The sequence below is a fragment of the Hemicordylus capensis genome, chromosome 4 (genome assembly GCF_027244095.1).
Source record: "Hemicordylus capensis ecotype Gifberg chromosome 4, rHemCap1.1.pri, whole genome shotgun sequence".
Lineage (NCBI taxonomy): Eukaryota > Metazoa > Chordata > Lepidosauria > Squamata > Cordylidae > Hemicordylus > Hemicordylus capensis.
Genome location: NC_069660.1, coordinates 115,648,447 through 115,675,302, shown reverse-complemented (window position 1 = coordinate 115,675,302; position 26,856 = coordinate 115,648,447). Strand labels below are relative to the sequence as shown.

The 26,856-nt window shown below is 43.2% G+C and overlaps 2 long non-coding RNA genes across 2 annotated transcripts in view; one reads left to right on the top strand and one right to left on the bottom strand.

Annotated features, from left to right (window-relative positions):
- LOC128352897 (uncharacterized) overlaps window positions 1–26,856 on the bottom strand; it is a 244,597-nt gene that overhangs the window by 11,722 nt on the left and 206,019 nt on the right. The gene's annotated exons all lie outside the window — the stretch shown is intronic.
- LOC128352895 (uncharacterized) overlaps window positions 18,897–26,856 on the top strand; it is a 72,828-nt gene continuing 64,868 nt past the window's right edge. Inside the window, exons 1-2 of the long non-coding RNA XR_008320687.1 lie at window positions 18,897–19,160; window positions 22,672–22,761. This is a non-coding gene — a long non-coding RNA (uncharacterized LOC128352895). The remainder of the gene's footprint in view (window positions 19,161–22,671; window positions 22,762–26,856) is intronic.

The window sequence follows — 26,856 nt, the reverse complement described above, 5'->3', positions numbered from 1 at the left end:
CGGTCATTGGCGTCCATGGATGTTTGTGTCCATTTTTTTTGTGTCCCAGACATTTGCGTCCCTAACCCAACTATAAGCAAACCCCATGTTATATATGTTAAGCCTCTTATCCCGTCTAATCAATTAGCATAATTGTAGGCATATGAGGGGCGCCTCGTTTGTGACTGAGCTACTTATAAACAAATCCCCACATGTGTTAGGTATGATTAGAAAACAAAGGGTTTTTTGACCGACCAACTTCATTCTCCTTGTGAGTTCAGCACTGTTCATCAGTCAGGATATATATATGTTAAACATACCCTATTGTTTAATTTTTTTTAGAAACTAAGCTATGTCACAACTCGTGAAATCAAGCGTAGGTGGAAACATACTTGTTGATGATGGAAATTAGAGCTATCACTATCATAAGAAAAATGCTGCGGGCACGAAAACTTACTGGAGATGTGTGGTACAATCCTGCAAAGCAAGAGTTCATACCGAGAGCGATGTAGTAACAAAATGAATTAATGAGCATAACCATGGTTCTTCTGCTGCTGCAATTAGAGCAAAAGAATCGATTTCAGAGTTGAAAGAAACTGTGATATCCTCACAAGAACCTACCAGACATCTCACTGAAACAACTTTGTCAAAGCATGATGAATCTTCAATGTAAGAAATGCCCTCTGTCTCAGCAATGTGGAGAAATGTTCGTCATTGGAGACAGAAAGCACAAAATGCTCCGCCTATACCAAACCAAAGATGTAATTATGAAATACCAGAAGAATATTGTATTCTCCCAACAGGACAAAGGTTTCTTGCAATTGATATTGGCATAAATGATGAAAATAGAATTCATCACATACTTAGAAGTTACATACATTAGCCAAGCAAGAGGTAGAAGTGGGCGCAGGATTGCAGCGACCTTTTCAATTGAATCTTGGAATGTTCATGATTGGACAATGAACAACTTACCTAGATCTAATAATAGTTTAGAGGGGGGGCATAATACTATCCAAAATTCAATCACTTGTCAACACGCCTCTGTTTGAAAATTAATTGATGCGTTGAAGAAAGAGGAAGCTATGGCCCCAAAGAAGAAAATTGACTACCAAAGAGGGATTATTGTCCAACCAAGAAATAAGAATCTCAATAAGTGCCTTCAATCATTACTTGCATGTTACAATCCTGAGGACAAAATAAGTTTCTTATGAGGGGTTGCCCACAAGATGCATACTGTTTAAGGATTTATAAATTAATTTTAAAGCATGCTACAATCTCTTTCTTAATTAATAAATTATTTAAAATGAAATCTAATATGGAAATATTAGTTATACTGTGTGTTAGGGACGCCGATGTCTGGGACGCAAAAAAACCGAAAGCAAATGTCCAGGGACGCCAATGACTGGGACACAATTGACTGGGACACAATTGAGCAGGATGCAACTGTCCTGTCACTGTTTTCCTCCTATCTTGCTTCCACACAAACACTTCTACCCAGGTTTTCCTCCTACCTTGCTTCCACGCAACTGAAAATTGGGAGCACACACAGTTCCCAAACCTGGGTAAGACACAGTTTTTGATTGTGTGAAAGTCCTTAATGTTTCACTTCTATGTGAGTTCCCATAATACACCTTTAGTGCCATGAGGCAGATGCATTATCTCTCTTCAGACATGACATGAGGATAGAGACATAGCTCAGTGGTAGAGCACCCTAGGTCTACCTGGGTTTGGGAGCTGTGTCTACTCTCAATTTTCAGTTGTGTGGAAGCAAGGTAAGAGGAAAACCTGCATAGAAGTAATTGTGTGAAACCAAGGTAGGAGGAAAAGCTACTCAGATTTTCCTCCTACCTTGCTTCCACACTATGGGGCTATTCCCACGATTGGGGGAAATCGGGCTAGGAAAGCCTAGCTGGATTTTTCCTGATCGTCAGAACCACCGGGCTCAGCTGTGAGACGGTGGTTCTGGAGTGGGTAACCCACTCCAGAACCCCTGCCTCCAAACCTGGTTTTCGTAAACATGATTAGCCGTGGCACAGCTTTGCGCTGAGCCTACTCATGAGTAGACCCCCCCGGAGGGGAGGTGAAATGCCACCTCACAGCTCCGGGGGTCTCCCCAGTATGCCCTGTGTGCTCACGCAGGGCATACTGGGGCTTCCGGGGGCCACACAGCCCCCGAGCTCCCCAGCCCCCACTGGCTCTGTCTCAGAGCCGGCAATTGTGTGGGCGGCCGATCTGGCCACCCAGGGCTCCCTCCCTGCTCGTGAGCAGGAAGAGCAGGCTTAGCCCGCTCTTCCCACTCACCACCCCAAACCGGGCAACGGATTGTGAGACCCGGTCCTATGAGTTTATTCACATCACATGTAAATCAAGGCTGAGGGAGCCCAGCCTGGTTTTGTATGTGCATTTGAACCATCAGGTTCAGGCTTGATCCCAGCAGTACCATGACGGCAAACCCGCATACAGAGCAACCCTTGAAAACGAGGTTACTGAGGGATTGAGCACTCCCTTAACCTCATTTGTTTGGGTCATCTGTCAGCCCTGGCTGCAAGCAGCCCCAGCTAGCAGACTTGGGAGGGGAGGGGGATCCCCATACTGCATTGGGGGGCTGGGCGACGTGTCCCAACACCCTGACCTTCGGGGCTGCCAGCAGCAGGCAGTGCTTGTGTGGGTGGCCGATGCAACTGCTCAGGGGCAGCAGAATGATTGTCTGTGGGGAGGTAAGCAGGACTTCTTCCCTGAAAACCCGGTAGCCCTCTTTCACTGCTTGTGAGACGGGTTCATTACTTCACCCAGGTTTTCCTCCTACCTTGGTTCTACACAACTGAAAATTGGGAGCACACACAGTTCCCCAACCTGGTTAGAACACAGAGTTTGATTGTGTGAATGACCTCAGTCTGAGGAAGGTACACGCCTTAATATAAAGAGCCACATCTGATGCTACCACAGTCTGATGGGAAACTAGATAATTCATTCACTGCTTCCTTCGTAAGGTTGCCAACTATCTAGGAAAAAACCAGCCCTAGCCTGCTTTTGCGCTTTGAACAGCAGCAGCTGATGTCTTTCACAGCATGGAGATAAGCACTACCACTTGTTCATATTTTACATCAAACTGCTATTAAAAATCTATCTCCAGTAACCAGCTAAAAATCTAGCAACTCTTCTCGACATCTCCCAGCATGCAAGCACCTTCTCAGGTAATACAGCCAAACACAGAGGACTGAAAAATGGCAACTTTTATAAAGGCAGACACATTATAAACAACTGCACTTTTTCTGTGGAAGAGTATTAAAAAAACAAACCTGCATAAGCATCCAGTTTGTCAGATGTTCCATTTGTTTACACTAGTTTGAGGATTCATTCATGTATCGAAAGCTCTTTGCTTTTTCCATTTGGTTTGGTTGAAAGTATCCTGGTAGGAAAGTGGCAGTTTGTTTAGTTTAAATTGGTGGCAGCAGCATCAAGCTTATGTAACATTTTTTGCAAGTGCAGGAAAAGGGAGATTTTACAAGCAGTAAAGTAGATAAAGGTGAACACACACACACACACAGAGGCTGTGGTGACATAAAACTCTTGTGGAAGATTAGAAGGGCTTGAGTTTGATTCAGTTTGCAGAAGCAGAGATCAGAATTAACCCACAAAACCCTTCAATGCATGTGAGACATTAATCAGACTCAGGGGCATAACTATGATCGGGCAAGGGGAGGCAGCTGTCTAGGGGCCCTGGCCTCTGGGGGGGCCCTCCAGAGACATGTCACGTGCCTCCCCCCACCCAGCGCCTGCCACAGCTCCTTCAATTTGAATTATTTGATTTTTTTAAAAAAATCCTCATGTGCCGATTGAGAAAAAGCAGCACCCACCCCCCTGCTAAGCGCGTCCAGTCCCTTGCTCTACCCGGAAGGTACAGAAACATAAGCCACCGACAGGTTGGCATGCGAAGCGCCAATCGGCTTCTGCCCTCCCAACCCCTCCTGAGGAGGCGGCGGAGGAGGAGAGTGAAGAACCCTCTTCCTCGGGAGAAGGACAGCTCCACCTCTGTGCCAGCCACAGATCAAGAAGAACCAATGGAAGCAACAAGCGCTGGTTCTGATTGCGAAGAACTAATGAGGGTAGAGCCCAGGCTCGAGCCTTCGAACACTTGGGGCTGTGGTTGTGTGCGCGCCCCACCCACGCCGGCTGCACTCGTTCTCAACCACTGGGAGGGAAATCAGCTTTCTGAGCCACACTCCCCCCCCTCACTCTCACTCCCTCGGGCACTCCCTCGGGCACTCCCTCTCAGCAGTAAAGGCGATTGCAAGGGAGTATCATCGGGGTGCTGCTGGAAGTGTACGTCTAACCCAGGCTATGACTGACTCCTAAATTGCTACTGCAAAGAAAAACACGGGAGAAACAGAACAGGTGACTTTGAAACAAAAGAAATACAATGTCTCTCCCGCCTGCCCGCGCAGACCACCCCCTGTTCCCCAAAGGTTTTGAGTGCCATGCAAATTAGTATTTTACTATTGGCTGGCTGGTGCTCCCAGCTTCTCCATGCCTGGGAAAGTGTGCATGCCCCGCCCCGCGCAGACTTCCCCAGGGGGTACCCTTGAGCCTTGGGCTGGCCCTGGTCAGATGTCCAGAGTGGTTACATGTCCAGGATTGGCCTGGACAGTTCGGGAATTGGAAGTCCTTCCCAGGATGTAGGAAGAGTGTCATCCTCGCTATGAAACATTCAGGAAGCTGAGCAGGAAGATTGCTTTAAAGATCTTTACCCACCTTTCTCTACAGGCATCGCAGTTACATGGTGTCAAAGTGCAAAAGCCTCACATTCTCCCCCTTTCTCGGGCACCACCTGAGCTGCTGACTGGCCAGGTTGGCTTTCTCCATAGAGCTCACTACACCCCTCTCCCTCCTTTCTAGCATTAGCAAGGGTGGGAGTGAGCCTCTGGGTCTAGTAGTGAAGCTTGGACAAAGAGCCCCCATTTCTTTAGGAATGTTCTTGGGGGGCCCCTTCTCTCCAGCAGCATACTCAGTGCCCGATGCAGAACCTGCAGTCTTGTCAGGGCCAAGAGGAGAAAACAGGGAGAAATGCAAGGAGCAACCACCCAATACACACAAACTTCCTTATCTGTTACAAGGTGAAAGTGAAAGCAACTGCTCCAAAAACTAAACGAGCTCCTAGTCCTCTCTTGTGCAAAGGCTGCTATAGGAGAAATATGTACAAAACAGCTGCCCAGCTCCACTTTAGATGTAATTGCTGTCATGTTTGAATCTTTTTTTTAAAAAAGCTATTTGGATTTTTCAATCCCTGCAATTTTTGAATGTGTTAGATTTTTAATTCTTGTTTTAATAACTGTCATTTTGTTTTGTTTTTGTGAACCACCTGCAGCCTCTCGTGTCCGGCAATTAGTTAGTTAGTTAGTTGGTTAGCTAGTTAGTTAACTAAGTGAGGTTTTCAAGCCACAGATACAAAAGTGATGTCCCCAACCAGTTTGTGAATTTGTTTGTGCAACATAAAGTCACAAAATAAAATTGTTCAGCCGTGGTCTATACCAGAGGTGAACAACTCAGATGTCCCAGTGGGCCAGAAACAATCATGATTATGTATGATGATGAATCTCTTCCAGTGGTTTCATATAGATATTAAAGAACATTGGGGACAGTATGGAGCCTTGTGGAACTCCACACTTCAGTTCTCACTTAACAGAACAGCAGTCTCCAAGCAACACCAGCCCATGTTGCACCCCCTATGAATTATGTTGAGTCTCTTGGAGATTGGCAGGAGCAGAAATAAAAAAAACTAGATTCAATGTGAACTAGATATTCACCATATTCATAATGGGGATGTGAGTGTGAGTGCACTATATATTGTGAAGTGTGTTTGTGTGTGTATATCAGCGAGGGGCCCATTTTAAAATCTTGTCTCTGGGCCCCCTCCAACCTTGCTACGCCCCTGATCAGACTAAATTTGTACCTATTGAGAACTGGGTTAATGCTTTCCACGATCACAGCGGAAGTGAATATTTCATCTGTGAAAGGCTGTGTCAATACCAGAAGCACACAAGAAGTGAGGTTACCCCATTTATGCCAGGTGAAACTGGGATTTGTCTGAGTTTCCTTGACCTGCATGAGGGCACACAGCTAAGCAGAAAAATACCTGTCTGAGAATCCAATTCTGATATCCAGGGCCATCTCCCTGGGACAACTGCAAACAACTGGAAATATATAAGAAAGGAAAAGCTGGGGAGATTCTCCCCAGTCTTTCTTTTTTTAATATTTGCCGTTGTTTTCTGCTAAGGGACTGATAAGCTGTAGGAATCTGAAGCTGATGCAAAAGGGGAGCCCTTCGTTTATTTACAGCCTGGACAGCTATAAAGAAAACAGTTGAGGTGTGACTATGCTGGCGACAGTCCCACTGAATAAATATATGTTTTCTCCTGCTGGACCTCTCTCTCTCTGTAGAAGTGACAAACAATTCACTCTTGGTGCTTATTTAGTTCTGACCCTAACCTGAACACATCAATTTCAACAAATGCTATGACATTCAGCTGGTCTCAACTGGCTTCCTTCTTCAAACTGAGGAAAATGTGGTTTGGGTCAAGATCCTAAAAGTAAGTGCTGGAAGTCTTTTGTCAGATAAGCCATTCTGCTCTTTTTAAATAACTTTTTGTGAAACTTTTAGAGGTTTGACAACTTAGAAGATTGAACAGCACATTATTTCATAGCAGGGTTTTTTCTACCCACTGGCCAAAGATATGTTCTTTAAAACAATATTTTTCCCACCTTACAAAATATGCTTCAGATAAGGCATGTAAATGTTCGGCAGCATGTGGCTCTCCAGGTATTGCTGAACTGCAACTCCCATCACCCCTAACCATAATTTATTACAGGTAGGAATGATGGGAGTTATAGTATAGCAAAATCTAGAAAGCCACACGTTGCCTAGCTCTGTTTTAAGTACTGTATTAAATCTGTACTAGCTGACCCAGGCGTGATCCTAGTTCTCCCTTCCTCTCCCTCCATTTCAGGGTTCAGCCAGTTCCCCTCCCATCCCTTGAGCCAGTCTCCCTCACTGCTTTTTCCGCTGACAGCTGTCATCCTCCTTACGAAAAGGCTGGGGGCCCCATTTTCACTGCCTGCTCGGTCACTCGCAGTGGCGGTGTCACTGCCTCCTTGACCTCTCTCCCCCACCAGCTCTCATTGTCCTCGCGAGGAGTCCAGTGGCCCATTTGTTCTGGCTGCTCACAGTAGCAGCACTGCCTTCTACTCGACCTCCCCCCACCTCCCTCCCCCTGCCAGCTCTCATCCTCTTTGCAAGAACTCCAGTGGCCCTGTTTTCTCCACCTGCTTGGCCATCCTCCATGGGTTGCAAGGCAGCTCTTCCTCCTCGGTCTCCCTCCATCCCTCCTCGCCAGCCCTCACAACTCCCAGCAGCTGCTTGTGAACTCTCGTGAGAGCTGCAACACACAGGATTAGCCACGGGTATGCCTTCTTCTTCTTCTTCTTCTTCTTCTTCTTATTATTATTATTATTATTATTATTATTTCTATACTGCCCTTCCAAAATATATATAGATTACAAATCTGTACTATCAAATTTGTCAATAAAAGGTGAGGCTAGAGTCTCCGACTAGCCTTGTCCCTAGCTTGCTATTTTTCTTTGTGCGGGAAGGTTTGCTGTGGTGTTCATCATTTTGACATGGACAGACTGTTCTAACATGAGCTTCCTCACTTGCAATCTTCAATAGTAAAGTCCCAAGTACCCTTTGTTATTCTGAATGTACGGATCAGTTCTCATTCAAGTGGCTTTGGAAGCATACAGCATCCAATGATGCATATTCTATGTGATGGACATTATGGAATACGCAGTGAGAAAAACCCTTGCTCTCAGGCACATGAATCATAGCATTTAAGATGCCTAAGGTACATACACACCAAGAGGCAGTCTGAACTCCACTGATTAAGCTGTAGCACAAAATGGCTCCTCAGTAGCTAGGAATGTGGCAGCCGACAATAGTTTATTGGGCCACTGAGTATCATGCTGTAATGTACCTCTCTAATATATGTCATGTTCCTTCTTATTGTTTCCTTTATAGAATGAAATATGTAGGTAAGCTCTGTGTGTTATGGCCTTCCAAAATTAGAGGGTAACAAACTGTCCTTATTATCGAATGCATTGGGTATACAACAATAAATCAAAGGAACTATTGCTAGTGAGCATCTGGTGGTTTCAAAAGTCAAGGCAAACTAACCTCTTCATGTACCTGCCTGCAGCTATTCTTGAACAGAACAGCTAGACAAAATTATTACACTTCCTGCCCTGGCTATTTTTATTGTAGGGCCCTAGCCATTATTTTCTTGCTTATTGACAGGAAATGTGGGATTTATAGAGTCTGGCCCAATGCAAATATTTAGAGATCTTATATTTTCTCTTCCACTGGAAACCCCCACCCTCCAAGCCAAGAAAAACCTTAGCCAAATCAAAACTGTTGATGGGGTTGGTTTCCCTTGAAAACTGGAGATTTGGGCTTTCTTCCAGAAGGGAGCTGTAGTGGTCACAGACAATTTATGAAGAATAGCTTGCTTGTTTGTGAAGCAAATATATGTAATCTGATGAAATTATTAATGTCACAATGTTAACTCTTGTCACATAAATACAGTTAGCAGGGCTGACACAGCAATTGCATTCAAATGATCAGGCTCTTTGTTCGTTTGCTCATATCTGTCAGTCCAATATGGGGGAGACAAAATTCGGCGAACACTTTGACAATGAACAAAAGAGTTACAAAAACTACTTTGATTAAACCTTGATGAAAGATTAAATGATCCCAAACACTTGCCAGATTCCTAAATCGTGACATTTTGGTTTAGTCAGTAAGTAATCAGAAATACCCCGTTCATTAGAGATTTACAAACTGAAGGCACAATCCAATGGGAAGTTCTCCTGCAGAAATTCAGCTTAAATGAGTGGGAACTGCACAGGAGAATTCGTTGCTGGATTGCACTTGTGCTTTTAAAAAATCAATTTTACATAAAGCAGAGTCTTTACCTGTTCTTTGGGCTGTCTTATGAGAGGTGTAATCATGGCACATACTCTGCATCCGCCCCCTCCTAACTCTGTTGAAGTCAACTTGTTTAAATGCCAGTGGTTATGCTATTGCTTCAGGCTGATCAAAGCAGATTAAAAGTAACAAGACCAATACCAGTGTGTTACTAGGGTTACCAATTCTTAAAGGTTTTCCTCTTGAAGCATATGATAAAATCACAAAAATGTTTAAGTTGCTGATGTATTTAAGAGGCTGGCTGGATTATCTGGCCAAGAAATTTCATAGGCAGAGCTTCAGCAAAACCAGGTTCACTGGAGATTAGCCCCAGAGTCAGACTTCAAAACAGAAATGAGGCCAATGTGAAACCAAAACAAAGGAAATAGTTTAGAGCATATGCAGAGTGGCTTTTCTGCACCATTCGCTACAAGCAGTTCTTTCACATTTGGGACTGGAGAAGAGTTGTGACTGGCTAACCTTCAGGCAGCTGTGAGCCCGGACATCCTTCCTTTTTAAAGTCAACCACTGCTTTCATCTTAGTTTTATAGTGATATGGTTGGCTTGTTTTAAATTAGACAAAGTAAAACACAACAAAAATGTCCCAGCCCAAAATTACAAGCTGTTCCCTTGGTAATCACAAAGAGAAACAGTCAATCAACTTCTGAATTAATGTTTAGTCCAGCAAGTTAGTTAGCTAGACCAAGAAGGGAAATTCATAGATTCAGAAAATAAGTTCTGTCCAAACAAAGGGTCTCTTTTCACAAGCTCTTCTGGTGTGTTTAGCTAGTGTACATGGTGACTTTCAGAGGGCATTGCAATGTATGGAGATAGTTATGTGAAGGCTGACATCACATGCAGGATTTATTTTAGGGGGTGGGGGAAACTTAAATTGTGAAACCCTTGGGCTGATTCAAATGTACATTAGTCCTACTAGTGCTCAGGCAACTGGTCAGTGGTGTTCTGAAGATACCACATGGGCAATTTCCATGTGGGTGCTGTACATGCAAACCCTGTCATCTGTGCAGTCATTATGGTAAAAAAGAGGAATGCTATAAATGAACAAGCCAAAGCCATGGCACACACAGGTACAATCTCCATGAGAAAACAGTTTTCACAAATGGCAAACCTGAATGAACCTCTTCTCTCAGCTAGTACTGCATGTCCCTAAAGTGCCCATGTGGGTGCTGCTGTTGTAAAAGTACGAACTGTCTCCTTCAGTGCAGTATGGGACTGTATGGTTAAGCAAGCCCCTGTTGTAGAAGTGTGTGGTTGCCAGGAGTATTCGTTTTTTGAAGTCATTTATTAGCCATAAGAGATTGCACTACAATGGCACATGATGAACTGTAAAGCTAGTTTCATTCTAATGATCCAATCAACTTGATCCAGTGGACAAGTTGTCTATGAATGGACAAGTACTTTGGGCAAGAGACAGACAGTAAGGCTCTTCTCTGCCAGGGCAGGGAGTGCAGTGAGAGGAAGACAGGGTCAAGGCTACCTTCCCCCCAGATGAGCAGAAGTTTACCGTTTGGAGGTCGGCTCACACTTCCACATGATCCGCGCTGTAGTCCTGGCCTCTAGATATTCCACAATGCACTGTGTGCTGCCGTGCTGCCTCCTTGCCTAACCCTACTTTTTACCCTGGCCTTTAGACAGGGTTAAGTGAGCGAGCATGCCCTTAACCCTGGCTCCGGGGGTCGTGTGTATGGACGGGCTGCATGCAGCTCACTCATACACAGAGTTGGGTGCCTAGAGTGCCCGACTCCTGGGGGAATCCCCCAATGCACTGCACTCATCACGCAGTGCATTGTGGGATCCCCGGAGGCTGGGACATTGAGTCCTGGCTTCCAGAGATCCATACTGCATGGAGCAGTGTGGATCATGTGGACATGTGAGCTGCACGCTTCAAGGAAGATGACTGGTTGTCTGGGTGGAAGGTAAGCTTGGTCGTTCCTTCCCCCCATGCCCTCCCTGCCCAGTTCAATTGGTCATGGGCACAACCTCGCTGGCCCCAGGGTGTAAGATCTCATGCCCTCTGACCCCAGTTAAAGGCTGGGTAAAATACTTGGGCTTGGGGCTGAGGCAGCACCGGGATTGGGCTGAATCCCGGTGGTGCACATGGGCAACCAAGCCCAGGCTGGGATGCCAAAGCCTGGGCCAGGCTGCTTGTGTGCACAGCCTCAGTAACTGAGCAGGTAGGCTGGCTGGTTTCAAAGAAGAAGCAAGCGATTGCCTGAAGAAAGGAAGCAGGTCTAGAAACACTAGGAAGTCTTCAGAGGTGGCTAGCTCACTGGCCAGGAAATCACATCCATCGGAGGGCCCACTCGAATGACTCTTAAAGCCCCACTGACTTCCTTTCCTGAGAGAAAGCCCCACTGACTTCCTTTCCTGAGAGAAAGGAAGGAAGAGAGAGCTGCTATGTGGCTGCCTTTTTCTGCTTTCACCACTCACAAATGAACTTCTACAACAGAGCTTCATTCGGAGGCCACTGTGATGATTCAGGGGTTTATGAAGAGAGGCCACAGCAGATGTGGAAGGTAGGATGATGTGAAAACAGAGTTACTTGCTCAGCTGAGATGTCACATGTCTGGAAAGAAGCATTCTCTGCTGACACTGCTGCTCACTACTAGCGAGCCTCTACTGGGCCCTGGAAAGCTATTTAGCCCACTTATGGTGGATAGTAGTGCCATTATTTTAGATTTCCCATGGCCTACCCTGATGTACATCAGGAAGGATGTTGGGTCATCTGGGAAATTTAAAATGATACGAATCAGTTTTCCCTCTAACAAGGATTCCCAGATGTTGTTGACGACAACTCTCAGAATCCCCAGCTGCAATGTCTTTTGCTTGGGGATTATGGGAGTTGTAGTCAACAACGTCTGGGAATCCTTGTTAGAGGGAACACTGATTGACTTTTAGTAGAGAATGTTTAACATATGGTTTACAAAAGCAACAGTGAATAGAATTTCCCGATAAAACACGGCCGCGTACTAACAAATGTGTGGTTGCAATGGTAGAGAGAATATAGCACTGTACGCAAGTCCCTATGGGTTTGGGTAGAGTCTGGTTAAAGGAGTTCAGTGAGAGGAGTGTCCAAAAGGTCCAAGGGAGGGACGAATCCCAGCCTGACCTTGCGTGTGGCCGGCAGGGCCGTGCCAGTCTTCTTCTGCCAATTGCAGCCTCTGGGCGTGGGTCCTTGACGGCGGAGGGTCTTCTCCAGGTCCAAGGGGTCCTCCAGGGGTGTTGTCAGCAGGAGTTCCTGGCGTGGTCAGCCGCTGTGCTGGCATGGTTCGTTTAGCATGCAGATATGTTATAGATCATGTTCCCGAGGCGGGAGGTTACATACATACAAACATACATACATACATACATACATACATACATACATACATACATGCAAGTTAAGACAGCCATAAGAAAATAAGTGTCCATCTGAGTTATACTAATATAGAAGAAGGAGCATCTGTTGCTTCCATTGCTGTCCATGATTGCCCAGTAAGCCTGCCAGAACCTAAAGGGGGAATTTACTTAGCAGTAGCAGACATACACTCATCCTACAGTGCCACCACTTACACCTAGAATGATGGTGCCATTTTAGATTTCCCAGATATCACACTTCACATGTGTTAGGGAACTGGGGCGTTTGGAAAATCTAACACTGCTAGTCTAGCCATGGGTGGCAGTGCTGATGGAGCATCTGCTGCCCAGTGAGCTACTGTGGCACAATTAGAGGAAGCAGGGGCCTAGCAGGGACCAGCAGGGGTGGGGTCCAGAGTGCCATTTTTCCCAGTAACCTTGCAAGCTAGAGCTGGGCTTCAGATGGGCTTTCAGCTGTTTCTTGACTTCCAAGCTCAGGAAAAGAATAGATTAACTGGATTGACCAGCAGTCCTAGTGAAACAAGGAGCCTGTTTGTGATCTGCAGGGCTCCCAATTCGAATGTGGTACTTCTAATAATTGGTTTCATAGGGTGCATGGCTTTGGATGCTTCAGGCAGACAGACCAAAACTACATTTTGATGAAGCATCTTATAAGATTACCTCATCCTTTTGACGACTGTGGGGTGTTTTTTTTTAAAAAAGAAAGAATATAGTACTTTCATCTGGGAATCTTACTTGCATTATTCCTGATAGTCATTTGAAACTGTTACTCTGTATAGACGTATTAGTCCAAGGAGTTAACATTTATCTCACAACAGAAGCAAGCATTTCCAGCCTGACTCTTTCTACTTCTGAGCTGTGCTCTGATAATATTAGACAGCAGCACTACTAGTTATTCATTTGGGTACAGAAAATATATAAAGACAAAACAGTATTGATCAAGCTAAGGACCTAGTCCTGTAAACACTTAAACAAAAGTGAGTTCTTGTGACTATGAGATTCTGCTGAAATCGCATGAGTAAGAACATATCCTTATTGAAATAATGCCTGCCTGGAATTAAAGTTTCAAGTCTCCCCAAAAAACCCACCCCAACAAACCTACAGAAATCCATCTACATTATGAAACCCTGATGTAATGTTTCTGAAAACATGCACATTATTGTGAGGTAAGTCAAGTGATCCAAACTAGTTACTTGTGCTATATGTGGTCCCTTCAGACATATAAGAAAAATTCTATTGGACTTCTTTTTAAAAAAAAATAAAAATCTTCCTTTTGCGCAGGCCTCTGTGACATTCACATTTTGAGTGGGAATTCCAAATCTGCTTTTTATTTTTTCCACATTAGCTTTGAACTGCTGTATTCTGACCAAGATAGATGGAGTATTTACATCCTATCCATATTTATAATCTTTCTTTTCAGTCTCAGCTTCAGATATCCCCATTTGTTGCCTGGGAAGACATATGCTATGTGCTTAAAGATTTTTTTTTAAAAAAGAAATGGATAAGGACGCTTTCCTTTTCAAAACTGGGCAGAATAGGTGGCCACTAGGTGAATTCATGCTGTTGAAGGGCTTAGGAAACCAGAACAATCATCATTTCTTTTCTGGGTGACAGAAACTGTAATTAATGGTTTCTCCTGTTGTGGTTAAAGAGAATGGGGAACGATGGAGTTGACAGGCATTTTATTAATGGTTTCTGCCATCTTAGTATACATAAAAGACCTCCTTACTGGCTCCAGTATTTGGTTGATTTTTTAAAAAAAAGAAATGTTGAAGATGGATGAAAAATGAAGGCAATCTGTCCTTGGTTACTGAAAGTTCGGTCTTCAATAATAAAATTAAAACTATTGTGACAGTTTCTATTGTGTTTTTTAACCATCTGCCTCCTGCTGGCACAATCAATAATGACATCTGCAGGGATGTTGTCATTCTTACCTAGTCCCTCTCTATTTAACAACAAAACCTGTCAATATCATGTCTCATGGCTGCTTTACCGAGAAGATTTATCATCCGGCTAGGTGGTGGGACATATTTGAGTGACTGCTGCCCTGTTGTTGTACTGGGAACCTATAGGGGATAGATATTCAGCAGGAGGCACAAGGAATTAGACATGCATCAACCAGAAGTGACAATGAGTTGCCCAACTAATCCGCAGGGCACAGAACTGAAAATTTACTCTGAGGACTTGGCTATGCTTGGAAAATTAAAGTGACAGAAAGAGAGTACCAAATTCAATAGGACATTTCTTCATAAGTCATTTCACCAATGGTGGCAAATTATTCAGTCTTGGAAATGGTAGGTGGATTACCATACATGCTAATAAAGAAAGGACAGAAAATTATCTGCAAGTGGACAGGATTTTATAGCAGAGTAGAGAGTGATGACTAGATCATCAATAGGCAGAGCCAATGGAAACTTCCTAACAATACCAGCTCAGGTGCCCCTCAGCATGTCAGAGAAGAAGCCAACCTTCTTCTCTGAACAAAAAGGACAAACCTTTTGAGGAAACAAAGGAAACAAAGCCCATTAAAGGGCAACATCCATGCTTCTAAGCCTGCACTATGAGAGAGAAAATTCTATGGGGCACTCTATCTTTTTTTCCTAAAACAGGAAAGACATACTGCTTCTGTGGACTAGATCTACTGGACTGCAGCCAATATTTCTAAACATATTTCTTAATATTTCTAAGAACCAAAACTTGGACTTCAGTTGGCCAGAAGCCTTCATAAGGTTAGTGGTTAAGAAACAGGAAATAAAAGAAATATCAGGGTGGTAGCTGAATTCACAGTGGGATACTCAACAGTGAATTCAAAAAGACCCATAAGCTTGCTCCATATTGATTCATCCTATATCCATATCTATATCTATCTCCACACATACATACTATATATATATATATAGAGAGAGAGAGAGAGAGAGAGAGAGAGAGAGAGAGAGAGAGAGAGAGAGAGAGCTCCGCGCTCCTGGTTCATCATTTGAGTCTGATCCAGACATTATGTTGTACATATGTTCAAGTGCCTGCAAACATACACATGCTTTTGTGTAAATGTCTGAATTTAGGTTCATTTTCAAAGTGAACCTGGGAATAGGCCCCTTCAAATGCAGGGGAAAGATGGGAAATATACTGCTGCACATGAATAATATGTGAATAACTGTACATGTGTACAGGTCTGTACACAGATTGTACATATGTTGAAAGTAACATGTGGATGTGAACATAAGATGTGATCTGATAAGATAGTGAGTTGCATGTATGAATAATCACAGATTGAACTAAAACATGCTTTTCAAAGGAATCAGTTCACATATTCAACTGTGAGTCTTGAGTAAGTGCTGATAAATCAGGTGATGTACATGCATGTGTAAATTGGCTCTCAGTCTTGAACATACTTGGGACCAAATTTAAATGACATTCAAAAGTGCCTCATGGCACTTCCAAAAATCTCTAGAGATAGGCAAGCATTCCTTCTGTGCCTTTTTGTGCAGAATGTTTTACTTTGTTAGTGGTGCATTGTTGATTCAGTGGTTTAGAGAATCAGTTAAGAATGAAAGCCCTTTACCACATGGATTCACAATAATGCAATCAGAAAAAACATGGGGTCTACTGCAGCTCACATAATCCTCTATTTAAAAGCAAACAAGATATTCAATACCAGAGGTCCCAGTGTTTTATTGGAAGCACCGCTAGGATTTCCTCTCCAACAAGCAACCTTTGCTACTACGTGCTGTTGTGTCACAACTGGAAACCTTGACAGATTTATCTGCTTTAGTTCATTAACAAAACACCCCTTAACCCCCTCCTGCTCAGGATTTCTGATTCAGATTTCAAAATTTCCATTTCTCAGCGTCCTGAAACTGTTGGCTTGGGAGGCAGCTGGAATTGTTCTGTTTGCACATTGATCTTCCAGCAACCATTCATTGTCCCTAGGAATTTTTTTATGTAAGCTTCCTTATTGGGAATATGCTAATGACATCCGCCATGATTAGTGATTTTCTTTGAATCGTTATTCCTCTGTGGGCAAAGCAATCAGAGAGGGAGAACAGGAGATTTACTTCTTCCTTGTGTGCCTTCCTTCAGCCATCTGGTCTATCCTAATTCATTTGAATAAGATCTGCAGTTTGAGGTTCTTTACTCTGGCATTCAGAGGCATTTTAAAGCTTAAAAAGGAGTTAATAGTTATCTGTCAGTGTCACCAGTGTGGCCCTGTGATGCATTCTAAGAGCAAGCTCGCCTTCTGATGGCTTAGAGAGCTAGATTAATTTTATTAAAATGAACAAAAAGGGAGGGAAATAAATTTCAATATTCCTTAACAGCTTCATTATTTTAGGCACCATTTGTGAAGACAGTTATCTGGAACATAAAAGCTGCAAGAAAGACAACTTATTTATAAGGCAGCACAATAATAATTTTTTAAATGGGGATGTTTAATCTAAAATTCTTGGAGAGAGAGAGAGTAAAAGATGTATGTAGGAAGAATGGTGATCTAAATACAGGGGGAAATAAAGGTTCTTTACTTGTTAGATATAAAAGAGAGAGAGAGAGAGAGGGCGGGCAAGCGGGAAGAGTGAGAAACTTGTTTTGATTGTAATAGATGTAACTTGTCTCTATCCAAATTCCAATTAAATTTTTCTCTCAATTTAAAAACCTGCCTCTCACAGTCAGATCCAGCTCATCCAACCTGTAGTGTTGAATAGTTATGGACAGAATGTACTCTTTAAATGGGATGTCTGTCTTCTGCTCTTTTGTATGTACAAAGCGGGTTCAAAACAACACTGCTGATTGATTGAAGCCAGTTTTACAAAACAGAACCAGGAAAGCAAGGATTCTGACAATGTAGGAAGAGAAGCCTAACAAAAATCAGCAGCTGTTACAAAAAACATTTGCTTGATGGGCAGTCCAGCTCAATTGATGTTTATTTGGAAGTCAGTCCTACTATATCCATTGGGGCTTAAGCCTCAATAAATTGTGCATAAGATTGCAGCTTTCCATATTGCTGACCATTATATACTATCAAAGTATTGAAAGAGGAAATTAGTTTGGGATTACATGTGCCTCTTCTTTTTTCCTAGACATTTCTAACAGTTCCTTGGCATAGAAACAAAGGAGTGTGTGTGTGTTTGTGTGTTTGTGTGTGTGTGTGAATCCCCAAATTGTATTGTTAACATCATTCAAAATGATGTATTGTGAAGGGAATAAAGAATTAAAAATAGAAAGTACTAGGAAAGTATTATATCATATTCTGTTTGTTTTTAGTAAGCAAGATGAGCTATATTGCATATTAAATGGATTCATTCACATGTAAGGAAGCAGTGGCATTTTACCGTCTGTCTTGTCTGAGATGACTTCGAGGAAATTATTTGTTTTCTTGACTGGCCTGCCTACCCAGTGCAAAACCACTGCCTGCTATCTGTCGCTTCTTCCCCACCCCAAGCCTTCCTCTAGTAGTTTATATTGATTGGAGTTCATTTTCCTTCCATAATGCACGCCTGTTATGAACTTAATAACCAAGCTGGAGCCTGAACAGTAATGGTCTGACACTTTGCACATCAGACTGTCTCAGACTGCAATGCTATGCGCACTTATGTCGGCGTAAGTCCCACTGAAACCAGAGGGTCTTACTTCTGAGTAAACATGTTTAGAAATTTGCTGTCAGAATAATGTTCAGTGTCTCCAGTGATTTCCCTAAACTCGGCTCCCTACAAAAGAAACCTCCACAACAACTCGCCGCTTGGTAATGACAAAGAATTCACTCTAGGTTTGTGCTTAAATAAAAGAATTTCAAAAGAATGTATCTTTATTTTGTTGCTAGCTGTGGATCAGAACCATAATTTAGCTGTATGTTTTATTAGTCAGGGATGTGAACTACAATAACCGTGTTCAGGAAATGAAAGCTTAGATGGTAATTCATTTCAAAACTTTGGGAAAGACGAAAGTGCATTCTACTTACACTGCAAGGAGAGATACCTTGAAACAGGACTGGGGTTTTTTTTTAGCTGCAGGGAATGATCTTTGCCTCCTCCTGCCTCTGTTCCTGTAGTTATCTATGTGCAATTCAACTCTGTGCCTCATTCCCATGCTTTACTTAGGCCAGGGGTTCCCAGCCTGCAGTACTCCAGATGTTGCTGAACTACAACTCCCATCAGCCCAGCTTTTATTGTAGCTGGGGATGATGGGAATTGTAGTCAGAAAATCTGGAGTGCCACAGGTTGGGAACAACTACATTAGGCTATCCGCTGCTTTTGCTTTTTTCTTACATGTCTGTTTATGTCTACATGTCTGCTTTTCTGTTTAATTGTAGTTCAGCACGGAAATGCTTATCTTACATTTTCTAAAGTGCTCTGAGAAAGAAGGAACATGTGGCTTCAGGGCTTACATAAAGGGTCACAAAGGGGCACTGAAGCACAGTTCTGAGGAGGCAGGTGTGGCTTTGTGACTGATACAGCAGCTAGCCAATCAGAGCCATGAGAATCCAGGTTCTGCTAGAATCCAGACTAACAATTTTCCCTGAACGTGATAGACAAAATGTGCATCCAAAATGTGGTGGGTGTGTTTGCAATTAAGTGTAATCCTATATGAAGTTCCTAAAGACAACTTCTTACAATGAATAGTAGACACCATTTGCAACAGATTACAAGATGCAAAAAAAATTTTTTTTAAACCTGAATGCATGAGCATTCAAGTGTTTAGGAGAGAGCTACCTACAGCAATTCCAGTGCCTTGTCCCCAGAAACAATGTTACAGAAACAATGGACTCACTGAGGTCATTCTCATGACCAGCCCTACCCAGGTAAGGCAGTGATAGCCCGGGTAGGGTTGGTTGCGAAAAGTGCTGGGATTGTTCGGGACCCTGGTGCTCCTCTGCCAAGTAGCCTGGGTTTGAAACCTGAAAACCTCCCTAAAAGTGAGGTTGGAGGATGCGTACTTTCCACCTCATTGTCTGGTTGTGTGGGTGAGTAGATTGTTTGGCAACCATACCTACCACAAAGGACAGGGGAAGGTGCAGCATCCCAGAAGCTGGGTATATCCCAGTGTACTATGCTCCTTGTGTGGTGCATTGTGGGATATTTGGCAGCCTAGCTGCCTTTCCCCTGCCTCCCACTTCCTGTGCTTCGCCACTCATGTGGGTGCATGAGTTTCCATGTGATCTGTACTGTGTGCCACCTAAGATTATGCCCCTGCAGGCTGTGTTTTTGAGGGACACATTTTCCTGCATCGGTACAGATTGCTTCTGGGAAAAGGGGAAACCATTGACGCTTCAACCCTCTGCATGATTGCTGGTGCTGCATTAGTCAAACACATCAGCAGCATCAATGCTTCTCATGTAGCACCACACTTTGTTAGTCTGGACTTCAGCCACTGGCACTTACGTTCAAATGAGCTTCAGTAAGAACCAAGCTGCCACTCACATGTTGATAGATCAGCATATTTCACAACAAGTTGTTGCACAACTGGGCAAGTTGTCCAATTCTTATACTTAAAAATCAAATTAAATTAAGGTGCCCATTATAAGAGGAACATAGGAAGCTGCCATATACTGAGTCAGACCATTGATCTATCTAGCTCCATATTGTCTACACAGAGTGACAGTGGTTTCTCCAAGGTTGTAGGCAGGAACCTCTCTCAGCCCTATCTTGGAGAAACCAGGGAGGGAACTTGAAACCTTCTGCTTTTCCCAGAGTGGCTCTATCCCCTGAGGGGAATATCTTACAGTTCTCACACTTCTAGTCTCCCATTCATATGCAAACAGGGCAGACCCTGCTTAGCTAAGGGGACAATTCATGCTTACTACACAAAACCCGCTCTCCTCTGGTTTTTGAGGAGTGTAATATATATGGACTAGAACCATTTAGCCTTGAAATCCATTAATCCATGGCTTGTCTTTTAGTTTATAACTACATATAAAACATTATGTTCTTGTTATTGGCCAGTTGAACCATGATTCTATCTGGAGATACCACGTCATATGTAGGACCTCTTCCAAAATGAAGAAGAGAAAATGGCTTTGGGGACAGATTTTGGGACTGTGAGCATTTGAAGAACTGCTCAGCTGTGTGCAGTGGTTTACATTGTGTTAATGCATTGTATACTCAAATCCTTCTGAGAAACACCTAAAAATAGAAAGGCAAAATGATGCTTTAATATTTCATGAGATGAAAGTCTTGAGAACTCCAAATTAAAGATAGGCAGGGAGCCAATGAAATATATGGAAGAGAGGCATTCATAGAAATGGCCAGTGTTTCAAGAGAACAACCTCTTGTCTGAACACATCTGTGTATTGAATGGTACTGCATGGTGAAGTACAGGGTTTGGAAGTAGCACCAGCCTGTTTTCTGGAAATATGTCAGAGGAAAAGCAGGTATAGTCTACACCCCATTCTGAAGTGTCCCACACATTAGGGCTTCAGTTGATGTGTTTAAGGGAGCATCCCAGGGGTGGAGTCACCATTGCATGGGTTTGTTTGTTTGTTTGTTTGTTTGTTTTTAAAAACCCGGGCTGCTGTGCTCAGGGGCCATGCCTAGCACCCCAGCCACGTCAGATGCAGGGGTGTGGCCACATTAGCAAATGAGGCCTCATGCCCCATTTGCAAGTAAACTTCAGCTGGCACCTCATTTGCAGCATGGCCTGGAGTAACTCTTTCTGCTTGCAAAAGCAAATTGATGTGTTCTGGCTAGGCTGGAAACCCAGCACTGGCTGAAACTTTTAAAACACGGAGCCATGTGGCAAATGGGACATGCGGCCCCATTTGCTAACGTGGCTACACCCCCTGCATCTGATGTCAGATGGACTCTGACATCAGATGCAGGGGGTGTGGCTGGGCAGGGGCCGCTAGCGTTTGGCTGTACAGCATCCTTGCTCCGCTACTGGAACATTTAATGTCTGGAAGATGTTGAGACAAACACGTCTTTTCCCTCTTTCCACCCATTCCAAATGCCTACGCAAGAAGAGAACTGCAGTTTGCGGCATTAAACCGCAAACTGCATAGCTCTTCATTGTAAGCAGGTCCAAGGGCAAACTGGCAGCTAATTGCTCAGGCAACTACCCTGTTAGGCTGTGGGATTAGCTCCACTGAAGAGGAAGGGTTCTAGTTTGAGTCAACTGTTCAGTGCAAAGGCTACAGACTTTTGCCACAAGTTGATTCACTTGTAGAAAAGGACTATGGCATGTGGTATGAAGCTATAAGTGAAGCCCCTCCCAGTCCTAGTAGACACCTTCTCTACTGTTCGTTGTCCGCATGGATTGTACACTTATAAAGTGCAGCATGGTAAGAATACTCTTGAATAATTAGGTAAGAATACTCTTGAGAGAGGCTATCTTCTGGGAAGAAAGGAAGAAAGAAAGACCACAGTGGACCATTGTTCTTTGCATCTGCATATTCCCTTCATTCCTTTTCATGCAGTAAATATGCATTCAATATGCTAGTAATATAGCGGACTGCCTTTTCCATGGATAATTCACTAGATTATGTTCTAGACTGTTAATCAAAAATATCCAGGGTATTCTTTGAGTGGACTTGAAATGCATGAAGCATAAGAGTTGCATTTACTCCCATATTAACTTCTGCATTAACTAAATTGCTGAAATAAAATGTGTAAAGGATCATACAGTGGTATGAGGTAGGGGGAAATTATGCCACTTATAACTAATTTACATAATTTAAAAACTAGTTTGTACAGTATATAGTAAAATGGCATTGTTTCTGTCCTTTTTTGTTTGGAAATGTTATGTTTTATTTTTAACATTATACTTGTTTTTATGAATTTTTGTTTTTAATGGAGGCTTTGTGGGGAGGAATGGGCTGCAGAATCCTTTGTATATCTCATCTGAGCAACTGTATTTCATACAGCTACAAATGTAGTATCGAGCAACACTTAGCATTTAACCAGGTTCAACATAGTGTAATTTTTGTGCTCATAAAATATTGATAAGCCCAGAGGGAAAGTACTATTTTGCGATATTTTGGGATAAGATGATCAGTTGTGATCAACTGTGAAAAACATGCAGAGATTATGTGATCACCTATTGCAGAAAAACCTGAGCATATAGAAAGGCCCAGAGAAACAACAGTGGTCAACTGTGGTCAACTAGCTGAGGAGTGGGGAAGCACTAGCAGAAAGGAAAGTGTTAGAAAAAGCTGAGAATGGGTGGGATGAGAAAAGAAAATATGTTGATGGATTTGGCTCTTGGATAAATTGATCTGTCCAGTAAGATAGGACTGGGCTGTAGTAAGATTGGACAAGATTTGAATATCTCCCTGCTGCCTTCCTCTCCTTCCCCTGACCCCCATGTTATTGCTGCAGAAGAAAGAAAAAAATCAAATGCATGGTAAAAAGGAATGAGAAGGCCACTGCTCGTCCCAAACGGACTTCTCACCCCAAAAGAAGCACAAGGTAGGAAACAGCCAATGGGAGGGATGCTATCCTGGCTTAAATAGGGATATTTGTTCTCACTCAGAAACTAACATTTTAAAAGCCAACCTTTAAAAAACAACAAAGAGAAGAGGTAGGCATTTTGTGAGGGGGTGTCTGGCGCAGTATCCAAGAACCTCCACTCTGGGGGAAGGTGGCAGGCAGCCTATAGACGCCCATGCAGCCCCCCCCCCGGATAGTAGGGATGTGCACAAAACTGGTTTCCCTGGCTCGGTTTTGCCCCCCTCTGGACTGGGACCCATTTTGGTTCAAATTTGAACCAGGTCAGGCCCAGTTCAGAGCTCTACCAGCAAAAGGGAATCTGTTCACAATTCCACTTTATTGGTAATGAGCAGCGAGAGTGGGGGGCTTCTAAATGTGTTTGTTAAGGTAGGTGAAATGAATGAAAATTACTCACTAAGGGAGCCAGCAGTGCTGGTGGTGCCGGCTGTGCTGGTGGGGGGGGTGGCGGCTCCCCTGCTGTCCTCTCCCCCAGGGTCAAGGATCAGCTCAGTAGGCCTATTTTAAAAAAAACCCTCCATGCATGCACACTGGCCATTTGTGTGACCTGGGTTTAAAAAAAAAAAAGGCCAGTGTGCATGCAGAAAGGTCAAATAAATGGACCTCCATGCCCTTATAGAGGCCCAAAATGGACTCGAATCAGGCCTGAGCCAGACCTTGATGCAAGGGGGGGGGGAGGCCGGTGGGGGTCATGGGGACAACCACCGCCTCTCCGTGGCCACTGCAGCCAGCGCCAGCACCCTTAGTGAGTAATTTTCATTCATTTCACCTACTTTAAAAAACACATTTAGAAGCCCCCCGCTCCAGCTTCCCCTTTACCAGTAAAGGGGAATCCTCGCTGGATTCCCTTTGCCAGTAGGGCTCTGAATTGGGCCAAAACTGGCTTGATCAGTTTGGTATGGACCCAAACCAAACTGAATCTGGTTCGGTTTGAGGTCGATCCACTCAAACCAAACTGAACCAAGCCACTTGAATCAAACTGTTCGAAAGGACAATCCCTACTGGATAGGACAATCATGTACACAAAAAGGTGCTACAAACATTATCCGCATAGCCTGGAATCCTGCTGACTGTGGTGGTGGTGGTGGGGAGTGCAGTGGCAGGATGCGGTTGGATTCAGTCAACTCTACAAATCCTCCTTGCCTGCCAAAGAGTGAATTGGCTCTGCTATATTGGAGACAAATATTTTTATCTAGCTGTTAGGCTTAGAAAATCTTCAGCATACAATATGTATGATTCATATGCATTTAATGGTTGTCAGCCAGTTTGAAAGTTCCTTGTAAGCTACAAAGAAAAAGAGAAGTGTAATGAAAATAAATTAATGCAAGCACCTAAGCTTACGTCATTTTTGTGAATTGTGCCAACAATGTGTTAGATCCTTTTAGTTTTAAATAACAGGGAGAGATACTAAATTCTAAAATTAGGGCCCAAGTATTAGAAAATGAAAAGCGGCCTGGTTGTATTATGCTATCCAGTGATATCAGCTGCTCTCTGCAAGCCACCATGTTAAACCTTAATCTGAAAGGCAACGTACAAATATTTTAAATCAAATTTTGCATAAAGAAAAAGTTTGCATGAAATGGCTGCTTTCCTGATCCTCCTCTGTGTTCACTACTCAAATTCTTCAATTTTCCTGAGCGTCTCTCTTTCCAAAGAGTTCCTAATTATTTCTTCTAAGTACTGTAATTTCTGTGCCCCCCTCCCGCCACCCGCTTCCGTTCCGAGCATTGCTCTCAGAATCTGGTGTCCTGATTCAAGCTGTTTTACAACCTTCTACTGGGGAGCAGCATAGCTGTGAGCAATTTTTCAAAGGCCCATCTTGCTGATAGACAGGCAGCTGAACCTTGATGCAAAGACCTGTGCCTTTTCTATGTTCACTATGGGAGATAAGAACCATTTCTCTCTATCTGCAGATATTATGAGCAATTCTTAAGGTCAGATTTCTATTTTGTGATCTTTAGAGGTTGCCCGTGATTGTGATCTGCTTCATTGATTGACTGATTGATAAATTTCTAGACCTCCTTTCATTAAAAGAATCTCAAGGCAGTTCACACAAAAGTTAAAACAAGACTACAAACTTTACACAATTAAAATATCAGCTAGAATATAAAAATACAGATCTGATGAAATGATTTTAAAACAAGCACAATATAACCATAAAAGATACAAAGCAACAGCAATAGGAACAATGATGTAAAAGCCTGGGTAAAAAGCCAGGATTTCACAAGCTTTCTAAAAACTGTGATGGAAACTGAGGAGCGGATGGCCACCAGGAAAGCATTTGTTTGTTAGTGGTAAGAATTTAATTTTAAAAGAGAATTCTCTATCCTTAGTCAGCACATACAGTCCAGCCCAAATTACTCCAAAACTTTCCTTATAGCAATGCATTTGTATTCATATTCCCTTTCTGTAAAGTTTTATCAAGCAGTGATCTGCATCGGATTAGTTTATTTTATTATTCAACACAACCTTGGCACATAGATCAGGCCAATGCGCTGACTTGCTAGTCTAGACCACACAGTGATGACAGAGAAGGAACTTGAACTCACATCTCTGTTCAGGCCCCACAGTCTATCACATCTAACATGCTGTATTCCCCCACCCCCCCCGCCCTCGGCTGTCATTTTCTACAAGACTCCATTGAACAGGCCGTCTAAGACGGAGAATTCTGTTGCTTCCAGTTAGTTGCTTCTAAAACGCTTTCACTCAAATTGTTTGAATGAATTGTTGCCTAAAATGAATAACTAACCTTCTATGTTGCAAAACTCAAAGGTGGCTCAGGCCACTACTGGTTTTACTCAGCAGTAAAGAGGAAAACTTGCAAGTGTCGTTTACACAGTACTAAATCCTTGTAAAGTCAGACTGAAACAAGTCTGCTCTGTGACCCAGCCCTTAGGGTACTTAAACACCTGTGGATTTATAGAGTTCAGATGTCTACAAGGTCTCTGTTAACATTCATTTTCAAACCTGTACCCCCAGTGACATGCATTGCACATGGTTATGTAATTTCTGTTTGCTTCTGGCTTGCAAGATGATCATGTTAAGATATATGAACAACACTTATCATTATGCCAAAAAGCTTGCAACACAAATAGGAGATAAATTCTAAATACCAGGGAATTTATTTTCAGAAGCTTAGCTAAACAATACATTTCTTGGAGTTGAACGCCACAGCCACTTGCACACACAGGGGCTTAGAATGCTATTGACTTCCAAGCAGCAATTTCTTTTCGCTTTAATGACAAGTATTTCTTTAAAACAACAACAATGGCACAACATAGCCAGCAGAGAGAGGACCATTTATTTATTTTATTTTTATTATTTATTTATTACATTCTATATCCCGCTCTTCCTCCAAGGAGCCCAGAGCGGTGTACTACATACTTATGTTTCTCCTTACAACAAACCCTGTGAAGAAGGTTAGGCTGAGAGAGAAGTGACTGGCCCAGAGTCACCCAGCTAGTTTTATGGCTGAATGGGGATTTGAACTTGGCTCTCCCCAGTCCTAGTCCAGCACTCTAACCACTACACCACGCTGGCTCTGGACCAGGAGGACACGAGGTTCTAAAAATGAAACTGCTTGTTGTTGTGTATTTAAAAGAGGCAAAGGGCTCGAGCATATATAGTCTTTTTGGTCTCACAACACAGTGAAGCCAATGGACATTTTTATTTCCATAAAAGAGATGGGAAAACTGGAGCTGAGAGATACTCAGGGAAGTATACGAAGGCAGAAGGAAAGCTTGCAGAGCAACTCCTCACTTAAACTTTTTTTGAGGAGGTGGAAAAATAGTTTTGGGGAGAACAATTAAATCAGGGCCAGCTTAGCACAGTGGTTTCCGCACATTGTAAATATGTTTTGGGGTTTGAGATATGAATTAGGTTTGGTGGCGGGAGCTCAGAAAAATGAGGAGGAAATTCCTCAAATACTTAGGGAAGATCTCTGCCTCTGGAGATACTGGCTGATACATTCTGCAGCATTAGGAGGGCAAAGCAAGAGCTGTGCTCTCACAGAGAAGCTGTTACGGAGCTCAGCCAAAGGCTTGTCCTGCTGCAGAT